We start from the raw sequence: 23727 nt of genomic DNA on the forward strand, positions 1-23727 counted from the left end.
GGAGCTACTTCTCTAAAGTGCTGAACTTCATCTGGCACCTGGAAGCATATGATAAACTGAAGCCATATGGCGTTTGTGTCAATGGAAATATTGATGGTTTTTCAAGGAAAATATTCTGGCTTAATGCCTACACAACAAATAGTAACCCAGAGGACTGCCCTAGAGTTGTGAGAGGTGATCTTTGAACCGAAAATGGCTATGTTAGAGGCTTTCAGCATTTCCTCCTCCCCAATCACCCAGACGGCAGCCTTGATATTTACTTGGAGGGAGCCAAAACTGCCGATCAAAGCATTGAATATTGGTGGGGTTTCCCTTGCAGCCAGTGTGTGGAGTTGTGGTTATCCTTGTTTGCAGACCTCAGAGACAACAGGTTATTTGATGGTGGGTTCCTGGACAAAAGCTCCCTTCAGTTTTGTTGCATGGGATTCATCCAGGTGTGTTAATGAATTATAGTGTTTTCATATGTGTGTGTGTGTGTGTGTGTGTGTGTGTGTGTGTGTGTATGCGAGTGAGAGAGGAGGGGTAGGAACAGAAGGAAGAGAGGCAGAGAGACAGCGAGAGGGGGGCTGACTGAAGGAAGGGAGAGAGAGACAGAGAGGAGGAGGGGGGCAGAGAGAGACAGATGGAGAGGAGAGAAAAAGAGGAAGGGAGAGACAGAGACGAGAGGAGGGCAATAGAGAGAGAGAGAGAGAGGAGAGAATGGAGGGAGAGAGTTAGAGACAGAGACTTTTACACAACTTTTATTTACACCACATTATGAAAAAAATTACATTATCATCTACTTCAACATGAACTGGTAAGTTGAAACAATAAATTCTCAGGTATTATTACTGCAGCTCCATCAAATCATTTACACAAAACCCCTCCCTGTCACACACATACAGACACACACTTAAGCTATGATAAGTTAAAAACTAAGGACCAGTGAACCATCTTCCCTCAGTAACCATAAAACCTGTCTGATCCCCCAAAGAGCCCTTAAGGAATCCAGATTATTGGTCAGGGTGTAGAAAGTGTGCTCTATTCTTAGATGAGCCTCAACCAAACCCTTCAGACTATGCACCACATCAGTCCAGCCCTGACTTAACATCTGATTCTTCATTGTCTTCCAGATCGTTAGCTTAGCTGTTCCAAAAAAAAAGACCAAATAAATTGAGCCTTTAGGCCCAAAAACAAACAAGGAGACAGAGAATTCATCCCCCAAAGCTTCCACCCATTCCTGCAGTACTCTCAATAAGCCCACTAACAGAGTACAAATGACCACTAAATGCTCTAATGTTTCCCTTTGAGCACAGAAAAGACATCCCTCTCTAATACTTGGGTCCAGGTGAGTTCTGTGTCTGTTTGTGGCTACTGCTCCATGTATAATCCTCCACTGGAGGTCAGCCATCCATTTCTCAACAGGAGGCTTATACAGGACCTTCCACCTGTCTTTAGGGGTACAGTCTGAAACAAAAACCTCATTCCACCTCCACTTCTTGACTTCAGCCTGAGAGTGAAGGTCCAGTGCCTTCACACAGCTGTAATAAAGCTACGTCTTCCCACAAGAGCTGAAACTACCCAGCGCTGGTGTTTTCAGGGAGAGAAGCAGTGCGCTCTCCTGTCACCACTCCTTAACAGCTGGACTGACGATGAGGGAAAACGTCAGCTAGAGCACGATTTACAGCAAATGCTCTCAGTGGCACAGACAGGGACTGCCAGACTTCCTCTACAATCCTCCTCAGCACTCTGGAGGACCTGATGTTAGTGATGCCACAAAGCATTTCCATTGTTGATCTTGTGAGATGGCCTAATTTAACAATGCCAACCTCAACAAACTTAGTCCTTAATGTAGCGGAGGAAAGCGCGCTATTTGTAAGGAAGTCATTATAAAACAGCAGCTCCTGACATTCCCGGACTGGGGTCAGTGGTCTCTGTGATCTTCAGTGTCTGCCAGGCGTCAACCGCCAAGCTGTAAAAAAGGTTTAAGTCCAATCAGGTCAGCTTCAGATGATCTCAGCAGAAAAAATCTGTTTATCCAGCCCAAGCCGGCCAGCTTTCCTGGGAAGCAGCCGAGCGGGAGCCAACCAGCAGTGACCGCAGCCGCACAGCAGACTCTGTGCCATCTGTAGTCTAAAGGCCGCAGTTCTGGACAGAATGTCTATAAGTCCTTGTCCGCCCTCTGCCACAGGGAGATACAGGGCAGACACCCTCAGCCAATGCTGACCAGACCACAAAAAGTTCACCAGGAGCCGCTGCACCTCTTCCACAAAACCTGGTGGTGGCACTAAAACAATGAGTCATTGCCATAGAGATGAGGTGACCAGGTTATTGACTATCAGAGCTCTTCCCCTGTAGGACAGCTGGGGTAGCAACCATCTCCATTTAAGACACCTTGCCTTCTACCTTCTCCAGCACTCCCTCCCACCTCCGCCTTTGAAAGTCCTCACTTCCTAAGTACTCCTAGGATTTTAAAGCCCCTCTTGTCCCCACCAAAGGTTCTCAGGAAGACCAGGAGTGCTCTCCAACCTCCACTGACCCACCAAACAAGCCTCACTTTTTCCTCAGTTAACCCTGCCTGGAGAACCTTTTTCCATATAAGACCAGGCTTTCTTTTAATTCCTGAACATCTCCCTGATCCTGGATAAACACAGAGAGAGGAGACAGAGACATAGAGGAGGGGAGGGAGATAGAGAGAGACAGAGAGGAGGGTAGCATGGAGGAGAGAGACAGAGAGGAGGGTAGTGAGGAAGAGAGAGACAGAGAGGAGGGGAGGGAGGAGGGTGAATGCTATAATTTAGTGCTCTATTTAAGATGATATGTGTGCACAGTTCTTCCTAAATGTATTTCTATATTCTTTTTTAACAGGATGAGTTGGATGACACTGCACAGGTTTGGAACTCACACACCATCAGGCTATTGAAAAACATGAATGTCCCCAGGGGTCAATCTGATTTATGCATTGCCTGCGACTCTTAAGGACAAGAGATTTCCTTTCCCCAGTTGAGGATGAACGTGTTCAACTGTGCAAAAATAAATGTGTCTTTACCCTGACCATACTATGCAATCTGGATGTATATGAACTATGCAACATCTTTATGGCCTAGTCCCATCTGAGTCCTCCATGTCAGAATGTGAACTTGTATATGCACCCATGAGAGGCCATCAGTGCATCTGTGTAAGTCAGAAGTATTGTGTGTGAGTTGAGCTGCGAAGTAGGAGGAGCTGTTGGTTCCACAAGTATTTTTCCTTGCTGTCATTTCTCTTTATCAAGTTTCCTTTTAATGATATTCTCAGTGTTCGTCAACACAGAAACACAAGGGCTCCTGTAAAATGTTACCATGCTATATGTTTATGTTTCACAATATTTCATCATTTTCCTAAGAAATATGTCTGTTTGGCTTGATTTATGGATCAAAATACAACACCAATGATCCTCAGCTGGTGTTGCTTAAGATATAAAGCCTATCAAAAGTGAAATCCAACCTGTGTAAAATTCAGAACTAGTACTATTATAAATAGTCCATTTATCACTTGATCAACTGATGGTAAATTAATGTAATAATTTTGCCAACTATTAAATTGTTACTATTTAGGCAAAAATGCCAAGTTACTGGTTCCAGTTTCTGAATGTTAATATTTTCTGTTTCCTCAGTCTTTTATGATAGTAGAATATCTTTGGGTTTTGAACTGTTGGTCAGACAACACAAACCCCCCCCCAAAAAAAAACAAATAGAATGAATGTTATCTGTTGTGCTCTGGGAACTTCTGATGGGCATTTTTAGTTGCAGTCCTATTTAAAGCGCTATTGTTGTTAGGAACAAACATGCTGTCATGTTTACTGAATTCATCTGAAACCAACCTAGAATCTCAAGGTAAACTTATTCAGACTGTTGAATGTTTCATAAAGTTTCTGTAGACAACAGTTCTGTTGAGGTTTTATGAACCTGTAAGATGACGCGACGATGATGAAATACTACTTCATCGACATCACTCCTCACTTTCATGAACATTTGATGGCATGTGTCGTAGAACTGGGACACAACAATCATCTCTGTGAAAATTAATAGGACTTCTACTACTTCTAGAACAAAGTAGTACAAACATCAAACGTCATGTAATTGACAGAGAAGCACAGTGCAAATATCTGTGTATGAACATCCTGTGTTGCCAAGCACTGTTATGTCAGAGAGGGGTAGAAAATAACAGCACAAGCGATTGATCTTTTTGTCAACAGTGTGGGAATATTTTTATTAATAATTATTCTGTATTGTTATCCAGTGTGAAATCATGGCCTGCAACCCTGATTAAATTTAAATTTTGCCTCATCAGAATGGTTTGTTAATCAATTAAGATCAACTGAGAACTTTAAAATATTAAAAAATGCCCATTACGTAGAGGTCTCTTCATGACAAAATGCACACAAATTCTATTATTTCTAAAAAAATACTCTGTGATGGCATCAATTTATAATGCGGTGCTGAGTTAAGACAGTAGTAAAGAAAGTAATATGTTGGAAATATTATTTATACATTCTGAAGGCCAGTTGAGCATATTATGGCTATTAGAAGCTGCTCTTTTCAGGCCACATTTCACACAGGCCACATCAGCTTGTAGACTTTGATCTCACAATAGGTATCTTCAACATTAGCTTTCAAACAGTGTTTTTCCCTGAATATTTAAAAAGTATGACTCTTTAACACCTTAACACCCACAATTAATTCACAATTCTACCAGTGATGGACAACTCTGTCTTCATTAGCAACAAAAACACAATATTAATCTCAGCCTCAAAGCTATGTTAGGGTCAAACTGACTGAAATGAAAGCAGTCATTTTCAAAGCATATTAAAAAGTAAAATACTTCACGTGAAAACTGTGGTAATGTACTATTGCATCCACGAAAACAGAATTGCAGACTGTTCACCACACGGTTCAGTGCATTCACCGAACCGAAATTCAGGTTAAGAACTTTAAGTACACAGTACTTCAAGGATAGCTCCACAGATATGAGCAACAGGCCTTCTGTTGAGCCCACTTTCAGCATTAAACTATACCATAATTTTGTCAACACATGACAGAAGAACCAGTGCAGAAACGCTTTGGTTGTCAGCTTTAGTTTGGTCAGCATTTTTTACATAACATTGGAGTTGGTTAAAGGCTGCCTGTTCTCTCTCTGAGACAGCACCGCGTTTGTTGTTTCAAACTGTTGCAACACTCTTTTGCCTGTGGCCTTCTTTGACTCACAACACACTTTCCTTGTCTGACAGAGTCAGCTGTACAAGTACCATGGGTGTGGAGAAGCGATCGACTATATATTTTGGCTCTTGGAGAATGGCTTTCTTGAGCCATTCTTTTGATGGCAGGCACCATGTTGTTCTTTGGAGGTAGGAAATGGGAACCCATCCTTGTGAAAAAGGTCGAGCAAGTCCTCTTCATCATTTTCCTCCATTGTTCCCTGGAGAGCCTTCTCAACAGCTGATCTCTCAACAGGAGGGAGGTAGTTGAGAAACGACATCATCAGGATGTCTACATCAACTGAGTCAATTCCATGGATGCAGGCCAAAATGAAAGCCTTTGATAGCCTCACTGGCATGACACCATGGTCTAGTAATCCCTTCACCCAGATCCGTCCAACTGCTTGCCATTCAGCCTCAGAGAAATCTGGCCTTAGCCTTGGAACTCGCTCTGTTTCCCCTTCACACTGTTAAAAAAATTGCTCCCCCAACACAGTGTAAACTTCCCTTGACAAAGCATCATCGACAGCATTTTCATTGAAAAAATCCATCTTTAAAGTCAAATTCATTATGCTGCTGTCGATAAATACAGCCAAAAGATCTTCAGTGACCTTTATCCTGCAAATTGATGCACAATGAGGGCTCTCTGGATTTCCTGAGTTGCCAGATGATGTTGATGGGGGAAGTTGGCTAATTTAAAGGCAAATCTTGTGGTAAGAAATTTCAGTCCACTGTCCTGCTAGAAGAACAAAACATACACATAACAAATAAAAAAGATGAATGAATGAAGCAGAGGCCAGAATACCCTAACTTTTAGTGTGTTTGTGTCAAGGTCCATATAATATTGGATCCTATGTTTCCCATAATGCAACTCAAAAGCATGTCTTCATAAGACCCTCTTTCAAACTGCACAACTCCAGTTTATAACACAGACTTTCTATTCAAAATTTGTTGTCTTTAATCCCAAGTTAGATTCACAGGTCAGTCTCTTAATGCTTTGCTCATAGAGACTGAGGACAATCTCCCAGATTTGTGGTTAAAACTGGGTGGAAACAATTAGAAAGTTAAAAAAAAAAAAAAAAAAAAAAAAACCTGCATTGCTGAACCAATCCAAAGTCTTCAGGGAGGCCCTTCATACTGGGGAGGTGACATGCAGTTCACGACAGAAAAGAATGGGGGGGAGAGGATCATTTTCGGTAAGACATGTCCTTGACAAAACGTAAAGGCCATTGGTTTGCTTGCGACTGTTTTCACCGCCGTTCAAGCAACTACCGTGCATTTAGAAATCCCCAGACTTCAGTAGGTGGAGATCTCTAATTGTTTGGTATCGCAAAAGTAAAGCCAAGTTAACCCTGACAACTTCAGTATGACATCATCACAATTACTTTTTCAGACCTGACAGAGCTCCTCCAGAGCCTCGCAGGACATTATTCAGATGTTTTTACAGGTTGAGTACTGGAGTATCAGATGACTGACTTTTATGTGCAAAATTGGTAGAGTTCCCCTTTAATAGACCACGATGACATGCCTAGGTTAGGTAATCCATCAAAGTGAATAAATAATGAATATAACCATATAAAAGATAGAGCTCTTCTTGCAGTAATGCAGCAAAAAGCACAGACTGATTTGAAAGTCTTAAGTGGTGCATTCAGGATTTTTTTCTTCTGGCCTTGCATCTAAAGTCAATGAATATAATTTCTGTCGGGTGATGTTAAATTCAGATTACCACTATATCTTATTCAAGTGGGTGGTGTGACTCAAAATAGAGGTATTGGTCCGTGTCTGTATGTCGATGTCCAATATCATGAGAAGCATGATGTGGATTTGGCAGCCTCCACCAGTATATCATCACTTCAACCATTATCTATGAAAAAAGTTTTCCTCCCCTATTAGAACTTTAAACTGCAGTGTGATTAAAAAAAAAGTTTTGATAGAATGATTGTGACATGATGTTCACTGTGCTGAGTTGCCTATCTCAGTGAAGTAGACTTTCATACTAAACCAAAATGATAGCACGTTCAATTGGTTAAATGAACCACATCACTGTTGGGCTCCATAATACTTAGCCTTAAAGGATAGGTTCACATTTTTTGCATATTTACACAACAGTTTTTGATGGCTGTCTTTGTTCCTCATGTCTGTGCTTGTTGTAAAGGATCTGAGCTGCAGTGAAGGAATAGTGACACAAAGAGGAAATTCTGAATTAAAATGAATTTGGAAGATAATTTGATTTGATTAACTTAGACTTCTGACTCCTCTTATTAGCTTTAGCTGAACTTCACCATACATTTTTTCACAAAATGATAACTGTGGATTTTGTTTGCTATCTTATACATTTGACTTGCATTAGGAACAAATCTCTTCACAGCTAGTATGGATAGTTATTGTAACCGAAAACTGTGAGTTTAAATATGGGCATGTGAATATTTATTTAAGATTGATTTGAAAAACAGTGAATCTACTGTTTGACCTGACTTCCATAATTTTAAACATGAGGGTCTCCTGTCAACTGAAAATATCCTTTTAATACCATCCAGATGCACAAGCTGCTGCGCCTTCAGAAAATTTTATGCTAAATAGCTCCATTATATCACATCCCTACATCATCTACAGTTATGTAAAATCATACAGTAGTTTAAAGGATGTTGCTTGCAGTGATGAATCTTACCTGTGCAGTTTGCACTGCTTCCTCATGTGTGGACTGCATATGTAGTGTAGGGAGGCCATTATCTGCAGGCAATGGGAGTTGTAAATCCTGCAGAGGTACTCCATTCAGCTCAGCACTCTGAAGGATGAATTAAGAACAAAGTATTAATTGATAGAAGACACTTTAACCCAAAAGTCTAAGATTTGATTGTAGACTGTAATTTATAAAAGTCTCTCTAAATGAGTCTTCTAGATCAGCCTATCTTCTAGATAAAACCAGGAACATTCATGAGATAGTTGTAAAATTCCACTTAGATTATGAGAAATGGAAAAAAAGACAAATCTCTTAAATTTCAGACAGAAAAATATAATAAAGTCACAAATCAGTGTTTATAAAAGCTGCCACACAGTCCCAGGAATAAAGTCAAAAGGACTCGGCTGACTTCCATTACTACAGCACTACACTATTGCTATTTGTTTTTAATGCAAGTTGTGCATGACTTTGCTATATCACTATACACTAGAAATGGAAGTCCAGGAAAATCTTAGAATTTGATGTAGAAATTTGATATAAAAAGGGAAAATTTTGTGAAAGCCAACATGTCTTGCTTAAGAGAGTAAAATTATACATCATCTTACAGTGGAATTTCACATGTTTTCATCAGCTCTTGCTTGTTTGTTTTTTTTTGAAATTTAAAAGGTTCTAAAGCAGCATGAGCAATTAAATGTTGATCAATTATTGCTGCAGCAAAATTAAATAAACAAGGGGTGAATTAAGATTGCAGTAAGTACAGTAAGTGTTTCACAGCACTGCAGGTTATTTCATTCATGTGTCCATAGAATAATGGGGGAATAGAACAGTGCATATGCCAGAAAAATATGGGACATGGTTAGTTTTTTTCAAAGTAAGAATGCACAATTGACTTCTTGAATTCATAGAATCAAATTTACTGACTATTAAAATCTAACCAAAACTATGTATTTTATTGAATTTAAGTAGCAGTACATTTCTCCATTTTATCTATTTTTACAGGTTTTAATACCTGTCTTAGTATTTCTACCTCCTTACCCAAAATCGCTCTCGATCTTATCAAACTGCCTGTGTGAAATCCTCATTGTTGATGTAATTCCATGTTATCACAACTGTCTCATCACCATCTGCTCCTCCAAGGTCATCTTCCAGATCCCATTCAACTGTATCTGCCTCGTCTACTTCTGGAACATCTTCAAAAGTTTCATGACAGATGTGCTCAGGCTCTGTTTGTGAGGAGTCATCAGGAACTGCACTGCTCAGATCATCATTTCAAAGCAGGACTCAGGGTAATCATTAGAAGGCTGGACATCATTCCAAACTTTATCATCATCATGATCATTCGCGTTGGTGTCCTGGCTGATGTGAGTTTTTTTAATGTCTTTTGGGGTTGAATGAGAGTGATGTGATTTTCCTGGACCTTGTGCTGTCACAGTCTTGGGTACTGTTCTTTGTTTTTTGGATCTTGGTTGCTTCTGGAAATGCAGACTCTGCAACAAATGAAAAAAAACAACACATTCTCAATGTTGTTGTCAGCAGTAATTTCAAATAATGGCAAGGAGAAAAACATATTCCACATTTAATATTAAATGGTGTGCAAAAATACATATGGCTCAAAAAAGCTCCTCTAAAGCCTAGATTTTCTTACATCTTCCCTCAGAATCTCTATGATAGATTGGCAGCAAACATAAAAATACAGTACATGATATTGATATTTTTCATTAATAAAATGTTTCTTACTGGTGAGGAAAAAAAAGGTGTATACCACACTCAACCAATATGTTAATGAATACAAACCAGTAAGCCTTGTACAAATATAGTAATCCAAAAATGAGAGAACATTAAAAATATAATCACGCTTTCTTTCCCTCTCTAGCAGATGGAGCTTTTTCCATGTTGTCTAATCTTGGCATGAAGTTGTTTAATGATTTGTTTATTGAGGGCATCTTTGCATCCTTCCAACAGATTTCAGCTAAATTTAGTATCCCAAAAAGTCATTTTTCTTTAGATATCTACAGGTTTCTGACTTTGTCCAGGACACAAGCTCCCAATTCCCCTTTCAGCCTATAAGCCCCTCCATTGATGCTTTTTTTATTACCACCCCCTACATCAAAAGGTATCATCTCATGTGGATATAAGAGAATGTTCTCTCTTCAGAGTCAAAATATCATGGGAAATTAACAATGATCTATGGGATGATATTCTTCTCCAGGTTCACTCTTCATCTATATGTGTTAAACATGGTCTAATCTAATGTAAAGTCATACATCACACTCAGACTTTCTCATATTTATCCTGATATTAACTCTGTCTGTGATGGGTGTCCGGCCTCACTGATTCTTATGTTTTGGTCTTGCCCTTCTCTTCATAACTATTGGTCCAATATGTTTGAAATGCTGTCTGTGGTACTTCAGGTGCCCTTTGACCCAGTTGTATAAACAGCACTCTTTGGGGTAATACCAGATACAGTGGTCCTGCCAAAAATTTAAGCAGTCCTTATGGCCTTCCTGACCCTATTGGCTAGACGACTGATATTATTTCGTTGGAAGACATCCTCTGCTCTATCCCATGAAGTTTGGATGGAAGCTTGTAATTACTTTTTTTGCTATGTACATAATGTTTATACACCATTTTTTGTCTGTATCTTTTAAGAAAAAACATGTCAAAAAATAAATAAAAAGATATATTAAGTTGCAATGAAAAATGGATCTGATCACACATGTTAATAACAAAGTCCTGGAAAAGGTGCAGGTATATGTCAGAAAGTTTCTGACACACACTGGGGTAACTGATGATGCACAATGGCACCGCTCTCTTTAATAAAATACATGTGCATCATCTTTTAATTTAGTTATTACATGATGTTTAATTTTCAAGCACCATCTCTTTCCATCTGTCCCTGTCATTATCATTACTTTATTTATTACAAATATTTCTCCAACTGCCATAAACCTGTTTGCTAATGTCACTGTCAGATGAATGTCCATGCTCCACTAGACGTGTAATCGAATCATCTGCATCAATGTGAGATCCATGTTTAGTCAACCGTGAATCTGTTCTCTCTCAGTGATGCTAAAAGATAAATCCTCAGATAAGGAACACATTCACTTCAGATGATGATTGATCTGTTGAAGGTGCTTCTTCTTTTGTGCAAATATAAAATCTAAGCAACTTCAGTTTGGTGTGGTCATAAAGTTTGCCAACAGTGTCATCTAAAGTATTCTGGTTTCTTTTAAAAGCACAGCTTGCCCTTTTGTTCAGTGCCCATCTGGGAAAAATAGTTCCTTTCCTATTTCCAAAATCTGAACAACAGCTGTCGTTTTTTCCAATGTTGCATGTCTTGTTCCTCCACCATTTTTGGTCCTCACTTGATGATATTCATTACTGCTAAAATGAAGCCATCCGATTTCAATCTTCCAGGAAGTCTTTTCTCCTGCATTATTTATCTGTCTTGCCATCCCTTCACCTTGCTTTTGGAACACACCTGATGTAGCACACAGTGTTCCTTTTGTCTTTGATCTCATTTTCTGTGTTCCTATTGTATCTCTTAATTCTTGCATAAGAGTTATATTTATCGGTGCTGCACTTTGTTTGTTGACAGGAGAGGACAGCTACTCGGTCACAGTATGAAGTGATATATTTTGCCATTTGTTCATCAGTCATGATGGATAGCACTGCCTTGTCAACCTGAAAACATAAAATATTAGAAGAAATACTTGAAATGCTTACTTTGGTACACACACACACACACACACACACACACACACACAAAATATAGCTACACTGAGATTGTACATACAGACACCAGATAGAAAGCTGGCCCTCTCCAAACAAAGTCCATTATATCCATTTCTATTCTGCAAAAATCTAGTTTGTTTTCTTTTTAATTAATTAGGTACAGTTTCCAGTTTAATATTAAATGAGCAGTCCTGCAAGTGACAGCACCTATTAATTCTGCTGCAGAAAAGTGTTCATATTAATGCTTCAGGAAAAGACACTGCTTTATCAGTGATCTGTTGGCTGATCCACCTGCCTGCAAAGTTATTTTGGTCTTGTTTAGGCCTGGCTAACGTTAGGCCATTAATAAAATAATCTGCAGAGATCGAGTTGTGTTATTAAGGCTTCTGCTCACTGCTCACATTAAAGTACAATCACTGGTAAGAGTTGCTTTGCTAAATTCTAGTTTATGCAAGCTTGTTCATTTAGCCAGTGTTTTTCTTGCCATGACATCCAAAGTAAGCATGGTAACCACTTTTGACAGAGATAAAAGACACATAGAAACAAATTTTACAACATCTATAACCCTAATGACGTATGGTTGTTAGACTGGCATAACTTAGAGCAGGGAAGCAATGAGCGTTAACATTAGCTACGCTCGTTCCATTTTTCACTAAATTAGTCATTATCCCAGGCTCTGTGTTATGTTAACTTATTACGTTACTGAATGAATCTTCTGCCCACCTTGTCATGGGCATCATGTCCTCTTTTGGGACCTCTTGACTGCAGGAAATGTTCCAAATCCTCTTCCACTACTCTTCTTTTTTGCTGATTCCCAAATGGCTGAGCAACTAGAAAATAAATGACCTAAATGTTACATGTTTTGTTTCTGTTTTTTTTTTTCCAACCATTGATTTTTTTTTACCTCCATGTCCCTTCTGGGGCTCCATATATCTGGTCTGAACCAAGAAAAAAAAAAAAAAAGTTGCCTTTTAGTTTTGGTTTGGTTTGTGTTAACACAGGCAGACATCATACAGTATGGATTGGTAACTCACTGACTGGACAGTTTTGGTGACTATCATCCTGCATCATCAGTGCTACAAGGACCCACATGGAGAAATCAAATTTCAGAGACTGACAGCAAATCATGAAGCACTTTACTAAGTCTAATGTGTTTGTTATAACTTCATTTTATGAATGTGACGAGCAAGGTAGGTTGGTCAAAAATGCCCCCCACTTAGGACAATTTTGAAGAATCTCCAAAGCTACAGCAAATAAAGGTTTAGGACTCAGAGCTCATCTTCATAAAAGATATTGAAATTCTAAGGCTTATTTAATTTTAAGCAAGCAGTGCTTATTGCCCCAAGCATGACAGTTACACATCAGGATCCATGTCTGCAGAATTTTTATTTTCTTAATATGGAGCACAACAAAATATAATATGACGATTGCATAGACCAAATGTGCTAACAAAGTCTGCTCCACACTGATGGAGCATGTTATTTTCTGTCTTTGTGAAATTTTCAGCATCATCACTCAAGCACTTTAAGTACCCCTAAAAATAATCCCAACCTCATTTTAAAGCTTTTGATTAACAGAGCAGCACTCTATGAAATCTAAAGAACACCTAAACACTATGCCAATCAAAGTCAAAATTACACTCAAAGTGCAGAATGCGGGGGCAATCATTAATAAATGATTTTTAAACTGAGGGTATAACAATGGTTGTGTGTCTGTCATGCTTTTTAACAGGATAGTTGCACTAGTCTGCTTGAGAACTGTTGCCAGCTGGTAATTAGTCTTTTAAATGATGAAATAGTGAATCTTGAATTCACTGTTGGAAATCATGATCAATATTGTAACATACATCTTAGTCCCTCCAGGTAATCACTATCTTGCTATTGCAATAATTACTGCAAATTTGACCAATCTCTGCAGTATTTGCAGGGGCTTGCAATTTCGCAAAATTCCCGCTATTTCTTCACATTAAACAGTCCCTCCAGGAAATTTTGCAATTGCAATTATTAATGTGAGAGCTTGCAATTTTGCTGAATTACTGCAACTTCAACAGATCGCTTATGATTCGCACTAAATGTCACATTTTGTATCGTGGTGACTTACATCATTGTAGCGCACAGGACACGATTACATATGACTCCTCATTGGTAGTCGGTAAAAAAAAACCCAAAAAACCCTTATTTTCCTTTGCTTGCAATTTTTCCCAATTCCCGCAATTTAACCACAATAAAAGCACATAAAACGTTGTAAACTGTATCACAATTTTTTGAGAAATGTTGCTGCAAAATCAAGCATTTTTGGCTGCAATAATCACAAAAAAACCTGCAAAATCCTGAAGGGACTAATCTTTCCTCTGTGCTGGGCCTTTAAGCAATTCATCTTGACAAGATGTATTTTTGGAAGCGGCTATAGATCTCGTTTATCCGGTACTGTTGTACAAGGGGTGAATAAAAATGCAAGTTTGACATGTGTGATGTTCGTGAGAGGCATGAGAGCAGCTTTTAAAGTTTCTCTCCCTGTCAGCACTAAAGCTCTGCGTTGCTGCTGGGGCTTTGTAAGCAATTCTGTCAAAACTATTAACATTTGTGGATTAGTTTAGAGCAGGAAAATAAAACCTGTTAAAAAAAAAAAAAAAAAAAAAAAGAAGTGGTGTGTGACATCAGTCAGTGAGTTTTGCATGCTTTGCTGGTGGCTGCAATCTCCTGCTTTAACACCATCACAAGGACATTTATATCCCCAGCTGAATAGCCCTTGCAGGAAAATGAAGGCCCTTGGATCGACCTGCCTCGGTGTGTGAATCAGACACACCATTAGCCTGAGCAGCCTCTTTCTACACATTTTTTACCATAAAAAGCAATGATCAGAGTGCTTCATGTTGTATTAAAGTGAGTATTGGCAGCAATCAACATTTCTATCATGGTATACAAATGGTTTTTGTATATTTGTCTATAAAATGTGATTTAAATATGAAGCAAACTATGTTGCAACGTTTCAAAGGCAGTCATGATGACAACCACATTATATAGTCAGCATAAATCACAATTCTAAATGTATGTTGCTGCTTTGTTATTATTTGAGCTGCTACCTAGGCATTTTTACTAAGTTCACATAAACGGAAGTATTTCTAAAACTATCACGGAGCAACCAGATGGTACTCCTACTCCTCAGAAATTAGCCAGAACTTCAGGGTTTCTGACTAGTTTAGAGCCAGCAGTGAAATGTGTTTTCATTTCAAACACTGGTCATCACAGGAAAAATGCATTGTATTTTATTTTGTTAGCCCCTCAAACCATCATCCTTTCTAACACTGCTTGTTTGTGTTTGAAAGACAAAAGGTTGCTAAGAAAAGATGTTTTTCCCCCTGTAAAGAACAAAGTAAGAATATGTCTCAGCATGTGATAATTAAGCACTTGTGACTTTGAAGCGGTTTCCAGCAGTGGGAAGTGTTTCTAATGGTTGTTTACTTTTTTATTGCATTGTAGTATATTGGATCAAAGTTACCTTTACATCAGGAAAAAATTAATTTTAACTTTGGTGTCAGAGAATCCTCTTGTCTTTACCAAATGCTTTACCCAAGTAGGACAATTAGTTATCAGTCCGGGTTGCAGTGGTAGCAAGCTAAGCAACGTAGCCTTGATACTCTTCTCACTAGCTACTTCCTGCAGCTCCTCCAGGTGGATGCAAAGGTGTTCCTGGGCCAAATGGGACATTTGTTCTGAGCCTGCCCTGAGTCTCCACCCATTTAGGCAACAAAAATCCACTAAATGAAATGACAAAATATGATGTTGGTCCTGGCACAAAAACCACTTCATTAGGCTTAGGAAAGGATCATGGTTTGGGTTAAAATAAGTACTTTGTCAAGGTTAGGGAAGCATCATGGTTTGGGTTACAATTACTACAGTCTTCAGCTTAGGAGACCTTTGGATGACAGTCATGGTCAAGATTTTTCTCAAACAGTGACTTACAGTTGGAAATGTTGTGTGAACTCCTTCACGATGGGCCACCGACTCATCTTTTGTTGGTCTCATTTACTTTACATAAAATGACTACAATAAGTTCCTTCCAGGGAGGTATACTGATTTTAAATTTGGGGTAAGAGAAAGAGAGAGCCTGATTTGAAGTATCAGAACTGGCATTGGAAGAGAATAAGTTGGATTGGTGCCTCCTTACCAGCCACCTTGTATCCATAATCTCTTTCTTCCGGTTACAACCCATAGCTCATTGCCATAGGAGAGAGTCGGAAACTGAGATCGACTGGTTAAATCGAGCTTTGCCTTCACGCTCAGCTCTCTCTTCACCATGACAGTTCGACACAATGCCAGCATTACTGCTGACACCACACCGTTCCACCTGTCCATCTCCAGCTACATCTTCCCCTCAGTCACAAGACGTGAGATACCCAAACTTTTTCACTCAGGCCAGCAACTCATTGTCAGCCTGATGGGAGACACTGCTGTTTTCCAGCAGAGATGGATTCTCATCTCAGCCACTTCACACCCCAGTGTGCCCTGAAGGTCAAAGGTCCGAAGCATCAGAGCAACCAATCACACTAATTTTTCAAGACAGTCATTATTTGAATGACCATAAAATTGCTAGTCAGGAAAATGTAAAACATGGGTCAATTCAAGTGACTGAACAAACAACCAATGCTGTAATTTTTCTGCTGAAGACCTGTCATCAGCCTAGAGTCTATGTTTTATCCACAGATATCAATCGCATTTATGATGTAATGAAATCTGCCAAAACACAATCGCGACATAACTCAAACCTGTAATTGTCAGGAGCTTGACAGTCCACATGGAAATGACCTAACCTAACCTTTACTACCTATGAAATGATGTCGCCTCACAGGCACACTCAGAAATAAATCCATGCACAGACAGACAGCTTGTTGCTGCACATAACTTATTCATAATACTGTCATAATCTCTTTGATCTCATTACACAGAGTCATCAAGTCCCATTTGCAGAGAACTGAGCCTCCCAAAAGGTTAAAGCCCCTTAAAAAAATCCAGTGACAAAAAAAAGGGCACACTTGACATCATGCTGTGATTCAAACCCTCTGAGGCTGGCTGAGTCTGTAGATGACGCCGTTTTCTCTGAGTAATTAGCATGTTCCTCAAGGGTAATCTCCCTACTATTGCTCCTTCTTGCTTCTGTTTCACTCACTAGACATATTTCAAGTCATGTCACGCCAAAATTGATACAAATGTCAGTCCAAATATCACCCATAAAATTAACACCAGTGCGTGATTACATGATCCCAGTATGGGATTTCACCATAAGTGCCATTAGCAGGTTCTTCTTGATTGGTTGAGTTTTACAGCTCATAGTAGTGTTGAATATTTGATGGCTTTTTTCACACTGTACACTTAAATTTAACCTATTCTATAGGTTGTATTTATTTGGCCACGTAAATAGCCTTATGTAAAATGCTTGAACGTTTCATTACAACACAACTGAAAAAAAGATGCTTATACACGGATCCAACATATTGTAGAAGCACACACTGGTGACACGTGCTTCCGACAGTAATGCACTTGTCAAAAATGGATTGTCAGGATACTCAGATTTTCACATGTATTGTGTACCAGAAACTTGTTTAAATGCCAGACGTAAATATAAGTGTTTGCAGTTTCCTCTTCAATAAATAGTCTTTTCCTCGGTTGACGTCACCAGTGACAAAGTGAATTCACTGAGTCTGTGGTGGATTTAATTTGTGAAACAACAGAAACAACTGTACCCAAAACTACAGTTAAATCATTCCACAACCAGAAACCATGGATTACCAGAACCATCTGGGATGCTATAAACACACACACACACACACACACACACACACACTGCAGTCTACAATTTAAGGCTGCAGTTTGGAAATATTGAAAATTATAAAGCAGCAGCATACAATGTAAGAAGAGCAGTAACAGAGGCTAAAAGGGACTACAGGAAGAAAATGGGACTACAATTCCAGGAGGGCAATCCCAGAAGCATGTGGCAGGGTCAAACAACTATGACAGATTGCAAGCCCATATTGAGACTAAAAGCTACAAGCTGGTTTTTTTTATGTTTTCTTATTATTCTTTCTCCAGAAAATGGCCAGTGAATCCCACAAACCAGCATTGGCTGTCGGACGATGCATATAAGCCAGAAAGATATTATTATTTTCTTGTGAATGGCCCTCATTTCTAAAATAACACTGTCCTGAGAGGCAGAGTCTGCATCCTCATAAACAGTCTGGGAGTCAGCCACTCAGCTCTGATATCCTGTCAAGAGAGGCAACCAGACACCAAATGAAAACACATTACAGCACATCTTCACGTCTCATGGCCTGCAATGACTACAGCTAGTGTGAGTTGAATATTTGGCTTAAAATGTATGAGCGGAATTCACACGGGTTTTGGTAAAGAGGGGAGGATGAGACCCAGCAAGGGGATGAGATATGAATTTCAAATCCAAATAGAATATTTCATCACCGCTGAGCATATGTATTAGGGAGAAGCGTGTCCACAATTCCTTGCTGGAAGAATACTTCCACCTCTTTTTGATAAAGACAAGTTGGGATAGAAGAAATCCCATTTGTTCACTCAGCATAACATTATCAGGAAAATAATGCAAGTCATTATCTCCTTGAAAAAAGATTGATCACAAGTGTCTCCCCTCCGGTTACATAAATGATTAAATTCAAAACAGCTTTGTTATTTTTGGATTGTTAGCCCGCACCAAATTGATTCGGAGAAGTAGTTGACACAGGAATCGAATCTGAACCCTGGGAAGTATTTTTTCAGGACTGCAGCATTTAATGCAGTGTGAAAACTACTGGCTAATGTGTGATAAGCACATGTCTTCAAATATTATTTGGCAATGTTTGGGATTTTCTGTCAGGGAACATAATCCTCTACATCTCACAGAGCTGGCACCAGTCTGGACTGTGGTTTGCTGGTACTAAAGTCCTCTTTGCAGGAGCGAATCATACAGAAAACAAACAAACAAAAAAAAAGATAATACAACAATATATGGATCATCTTTAGGAGACTCATCCTGAGAAAAAGAGGCTATTAAATACTTTCCATGTGGACTGCTTGATTTATGTCCTCTCCCAAGCTACATGAGCACTTTTAAGCTATTTAAGTGTCTGATAAAAATCAATCAAACCCATATAAAAGGATTTTTAAATATATGAATATATATTGAACTACATTTTTATGTCCAGGTCTGCAGTTCAGAGGTGTCCTTGTCGTCCATATTAGGACCTGATGGGAAACAAAGGACCCTTAACTTTTTTTATTTTAATGTATTAGCCTATAAATCCACTATGGTTAATTTAAAACCTGGGATGTTGTAAGAGTCAAAGACCATGACCATGATGGAGCCACTGAAGAGCACCTGAGTAAACTCATAATGCACATGAACACACACACACACACACGGAGACTGACACTAATATGGTCTAATTATGCCTCTGTACCAGGAAACCTGCAGCAAGCTGCAGAGGCGTGATGAGAATAGTAGTTCTCCTTACAACAGTGTGTGTGTGTGTGTGTGTGCTTGCGTGTGTGAGTGAGTGGATATTGTTTCACCCTCATGAACTGCTCTGACTGTGGTGAGCCCATAATCTGTCTGATAAGTGAGTATGTATAAGTTTCTCATGATTCAACCACAGGTTTTCTGTTCTTTCCTTTTGTGTTTTTCTTGCCAGTCCTGCTGCTAATCTCAGATACTTTAAAAAAAAAAAAAAGAAGAAAAACATGTTTGTCCAAATAAAAAGAATACAAATATTGATTTTTTTACAAAGATGTTTTAGACCAGTGTCAGTTGACATCAGTGAGACAGTTGTGAGGAACTGGTACTATGTTTCTCCTATTCCCTCTTCCAGTGTTCACACAACAAGAAAGAATGGCATTTTCTAGCTCAATATGTGGTGCAAAATCAAAAATGATTTGTTGAAATAAATATGACTAACAAGTAAGTTTTATCAAATATTCACAAATGGGTTTTTTTTCTTGTAAGCTCTCCATGTGATTGCAACTGTGAAATAACAGAAAAATTAAAAAAAAAATGTAATTAATCTATTAAGAAACTTTCTTATAGTCTTAAAAGTGGCACATCAAAATGTATCTGTGCTTCGGGAAATAAAAGGTGTTAGAAGTTTGGTGACAGTAACTATTCGCAGGGTTAGTTTTTGAAAAAATGTAGCTGGAAAGCTAAAACCCAACAAGACAGAAACGCTAGCGTTATACAGACTGTGCCTATATTCTCCACTAGCATTTTGTTCTCAGAATTGTACATCATTTTACTCAATAAAGAGTGATTAAAGAGGGAAATGTTTACTCAAAAGATCTACTATCTCAAATGTCTGCAAACCATTCCTCTTTATAGTCCAACAGAAGTTAAATGAAAGTGGACGGAGCGACGCGGCTAATAAGCTACAATAGCTTCCTCCATTTTGTACCATCTGGCTCTCCGTTTCCTCAAAGGTCGGCACTGTCAGTATCGTTGATTATTGGTTAACGGCACTAATTCAAAGGTCAATGTTCACCAAAGCTCAACTTTATGTGATAATTGCCCCATGCAGTGGTTCCAATGATATGAATTTATTTGCGTGACCAGACCTTTATACCATTATGCCTTTGATTGACTCATGGTGAAAGTCAAGTTGAAAGTTGCCCATGAAGAAGGAATTCGGAAACTGTTCTCAACTTTTAGTTTTCTATTTTATCCCACATTCTTAGAAAATGAGAAAATGGTAGGTTTATCATTAATAATTAATATATTCTTGAAGAATAAGTGCGCAAAAAGGATATTTTGAGTAATGAGAACAAACTGTTTTACAATTACTACTACTCAAGAAGTACTGTGTATATGTGTTTCTCTGTGTGTTCCAAACTTTTCCCCACAAACTTGGTAAAGATACATTAAATACATAACCTAGGTCCAAAAATGAAGCCTGAACAATAAAACAGCAAACCATGAAGTTCCCATTGATACTTTTTTACTTAATATTTCAGAAGTCCATGCAAGTTTATCGGTTTAATAGCCTTTCTCCCTCTCAGTGACTCCCTTATTTTGTGCTGAGTGTTTATGAAAAGCGCCCACTCACTTTCACCTTGCACCGCCTCCAGTCCTCCTATCTGCTGGCCTGATCTTTCCATTGAAGTCTCTGACTTCAGCCAGTTCCCCCCCCGTCAGCTGAACGCAGAGTGTTTGCACCCTCCAGCCCCTGGTTTGAGTCTGGAGCCACTCTGGGTGCTGACGTTCCAAATTTTCAAAGTTAAGTTTGAATACAGTGTTTTCGCCAGGTCATGAAAAGGTTACAGTCCTGCAGCGCTGAATAGTTTTCACATTGGTGATGATTTAAGTTTTGGCAGTATCAGCCGGACAGATCTAAAAAGAAAAAAAAAAATCTACCAACACTATTTTGTTATACATAGTTATGGAATAGATGAAGGTGCCACTATACTAATGATAAAATGTGCTGATTTTAGATACTTGATAAAAAAGACAAGGACACAGCCTTGTCTCTCTGTCAGGCATATTTTGGTTTTCAAGTCACACACTTAAAAGACCTTTTTAAAAATGAGAGAGATTAACCTCGGATAACCACTGACAGTCTAATTTATTCTGTTTGCATTTGGCATGAATGTGTTTTTTCACAAGAGGAAGCTAAAGTGCAAGCACATATAATTCCTGTCACGGCAGTCCTGCCTTGGAAAAAAAAAAAAGAAGGAAAAAAGTACCTGCTGATACATTTTGAACTAAATATTCCCTTCACATTGAGTCTAGCCATCGCGGACCATGAGACATGACGATGTGCCGTAATGTGTTTTCATTTGCCGTCTGGCTTCATTCCCTCGACAGGACATCAGAGGACAGTGGCTGACTCCCAGGCTGTTTATGAAGTACAGCCTCTCCGGACCAGGTACCAGAGGAGAAGCAACTTGGCTCTTTAAGCATGAGACCTTCATTTGAACTCCGGGGCCTTGGAGAGATGGCTTGCATATGATTCCAGGAGACGCAATTTATAAAAAAGACTCATGCATAAATTTCAAACTAATGAGCAAAGGCAAGCCAAAGTAGCAATTCGTCTTAAAAAAAAAAAAAAAAAAAAAAAGCAGTGGTCCCTGAACATAATATGAGGTCATTTATTTACGCAGACATATGTAGATATAGAAGGTAAACAGCTTAATTCGTTTATTTATTTGACCATTAATTCATTTATTGATCCATTACTTTTGTCAGTTAATTCATTCTATAAATATAAATAAATGAATACTACAGTTCACTGGTAGAGCTAAAAGATATTTTGTTGGGAATTCCCAGAATTCCTGTACCCTGATGTCAGTAAATTGCACACAAGATGCTGATGTCACTGATGTTAGGGAGGACATTTAGCTTTTAGCTTCATTTGTGGATTCAACACTCCCTGCAGGTGGAGAAATGTACTTCACTCTTGAACATCATTTGGGCTAAACAGGCCGGTGTGCGATGATTCATGACTTCATATAGATGCATCACATTAAACACAAACAACCAATATTATACAGTCCTTGAATACTTCTCTCTATACTTTCTGTCTGCCAGTGTCAGCTAAATAAAAGTTTACATCATTAAGTACACCAACATCAGTCAAAAAAAAAGCCTGTTTCAAACTATTTGCACTGTGTTTTACCTTGCAGCCTGAACCAAATATAGATGTTTTTTTTAGCTTATTACCATATGTCTTATGGGCACTGAATTCTTGATTTTGTTGTGAGATGCATTTGAAATCTCAAAATAGAGACTCTGCAGGAAACCTGAAAAACTATCTTAAAACTTCAAAAGTGTCTTTGTGTTTTTGGTCCGGTGTTTGTGTTGTTGTCTTCAACCTGAGTGTGAGGCTAAGAGGAAGAAAGCACAGACAGAAGGCGGTGACAGAGGTCACCCTTGAGGAGCATGCTAGATGTGGGCCGGGAGACGTGCGTCTGAAAAAAACGCAGTCATCCTAGCGTGATTTGGTCGTGAAGCTGTAATGTGCTGTGGTGCATTTTTTACTAGCCAAAATTTGACAGGGGTTTTAAAGCTTTGAGAGGTTCAGTTCTCAGCGCAGGGACTTGAGATGGCTGTTAGCATAATGAGAACAAAGAGACAATGACAGCAATATAAATAATAGATATGTGTGTATGTGTGTGTGTGACTGTTTTTGATTGTGTATACTCCAATATGAAGTCTGGAAGAGGACATGAACACACATTCACAGGTTGAATTATTGACCGGGGCCAGGTTGAATTATTGACATTTTGCCACATCATGTATCTTGGGTGGATTGGATATCAAAAAAGCTATGTGAAAATGCATCCAAGTAGCATTCGAGACACACCGATTGTGACACATTCTAGCCAAAAAAAAGGTGTGAATGCATCCGTCTCTTCATGATGCATATGAAAAATCCACTCGCAGCGTCTGTCTCCTGTGATAACGCCAGCTCGAGTTGATATCAGTTGTCGTCCCCACCGTCTTATTAAAGCAACAGCAAACAGCAGATACAATCCAATCATACAGAAGACGCACCGTGTGATGAGTTCAACCACTGAATAATCCTATTCATCCATGTGTTTATGTTAGTTTGTGGGTAGCTGTCAGCTAGAGCAACTCTTTTTTTTGTCATATTTAAACCACTAAAGTGAGAAAGTTATTCCAAATTGCTTCAGAAGCTTCACTATCAATATCTGGACTGAAGTATGGCCAAACCTGATTTGCATGTAGCCCAGGAAAACCAATATGTTTGTATATACATATAGGCTATATGTGCCTGAGTTTAAGTGATACTACAGTAGACACTTGAAATGACAAGTGTAAATGAGGCCTTTGTATAGTCTACTGTGTGCACTGCACTTGAGAGGAATATGGGAGTGATAAGGTACATGTAAAATATAAAGAAGATGGGAGCTGTGGGTCGATTGGGTAGCGACAGTAAATATTTGCCCTGAAGAGGCTGATCAGGCCTTTCTTGATAACATATGTCCTCATGATTCGTTCAACTACGGTATCAGCTACTCTTATTCTTTTCTATTTTTCAATGAATTGGTCATGAACTGAGCTGGAGCGCAATTTGATACGGTGTGAC

General features: G+C 38.9%; 1 long non-coding RNA gene across 3 annotated transcripts in view; it reads right to left on the reverse strand.

Annotated features, from left to right (window-relative positions):
- The window catches only part of LOC137177218 (uncharacterized), a 281510-nt gene that overhangs the window by 84213 nt on the left and 173570 nt on the right, over positions 1–23727 (reverse strand). For all 3 annotated transcript variants that reach the window (XR_010926015.1, XR_010926014.1, XR_010926016.1), the window contains 2 exons: positions 8931–9382; positions 7884–8000 (listed from right to left, as the gene is read on the reverse strand). This is a non-coding gene — a long non-coding RNA (uncharacterized lncRNA). The remainder of the gene's footprint in view (positions 1–7883; positions 8001–8930; positions 9383–23727) is intronic.

Source organism: Thunnus thynnus, chromosome 24, assembly GCF_963924715.1.
Source record: "Thunnus thynnus chromosome 24, fThuThy2.1, whole genome shotgun sequence".
NCBI classification, from domain to species: Eukaryota; Metazoa; Chordata; class Actinopteri; order Scombriformes; family Scombridae; genus Thunnus; species Thunnus thynnus.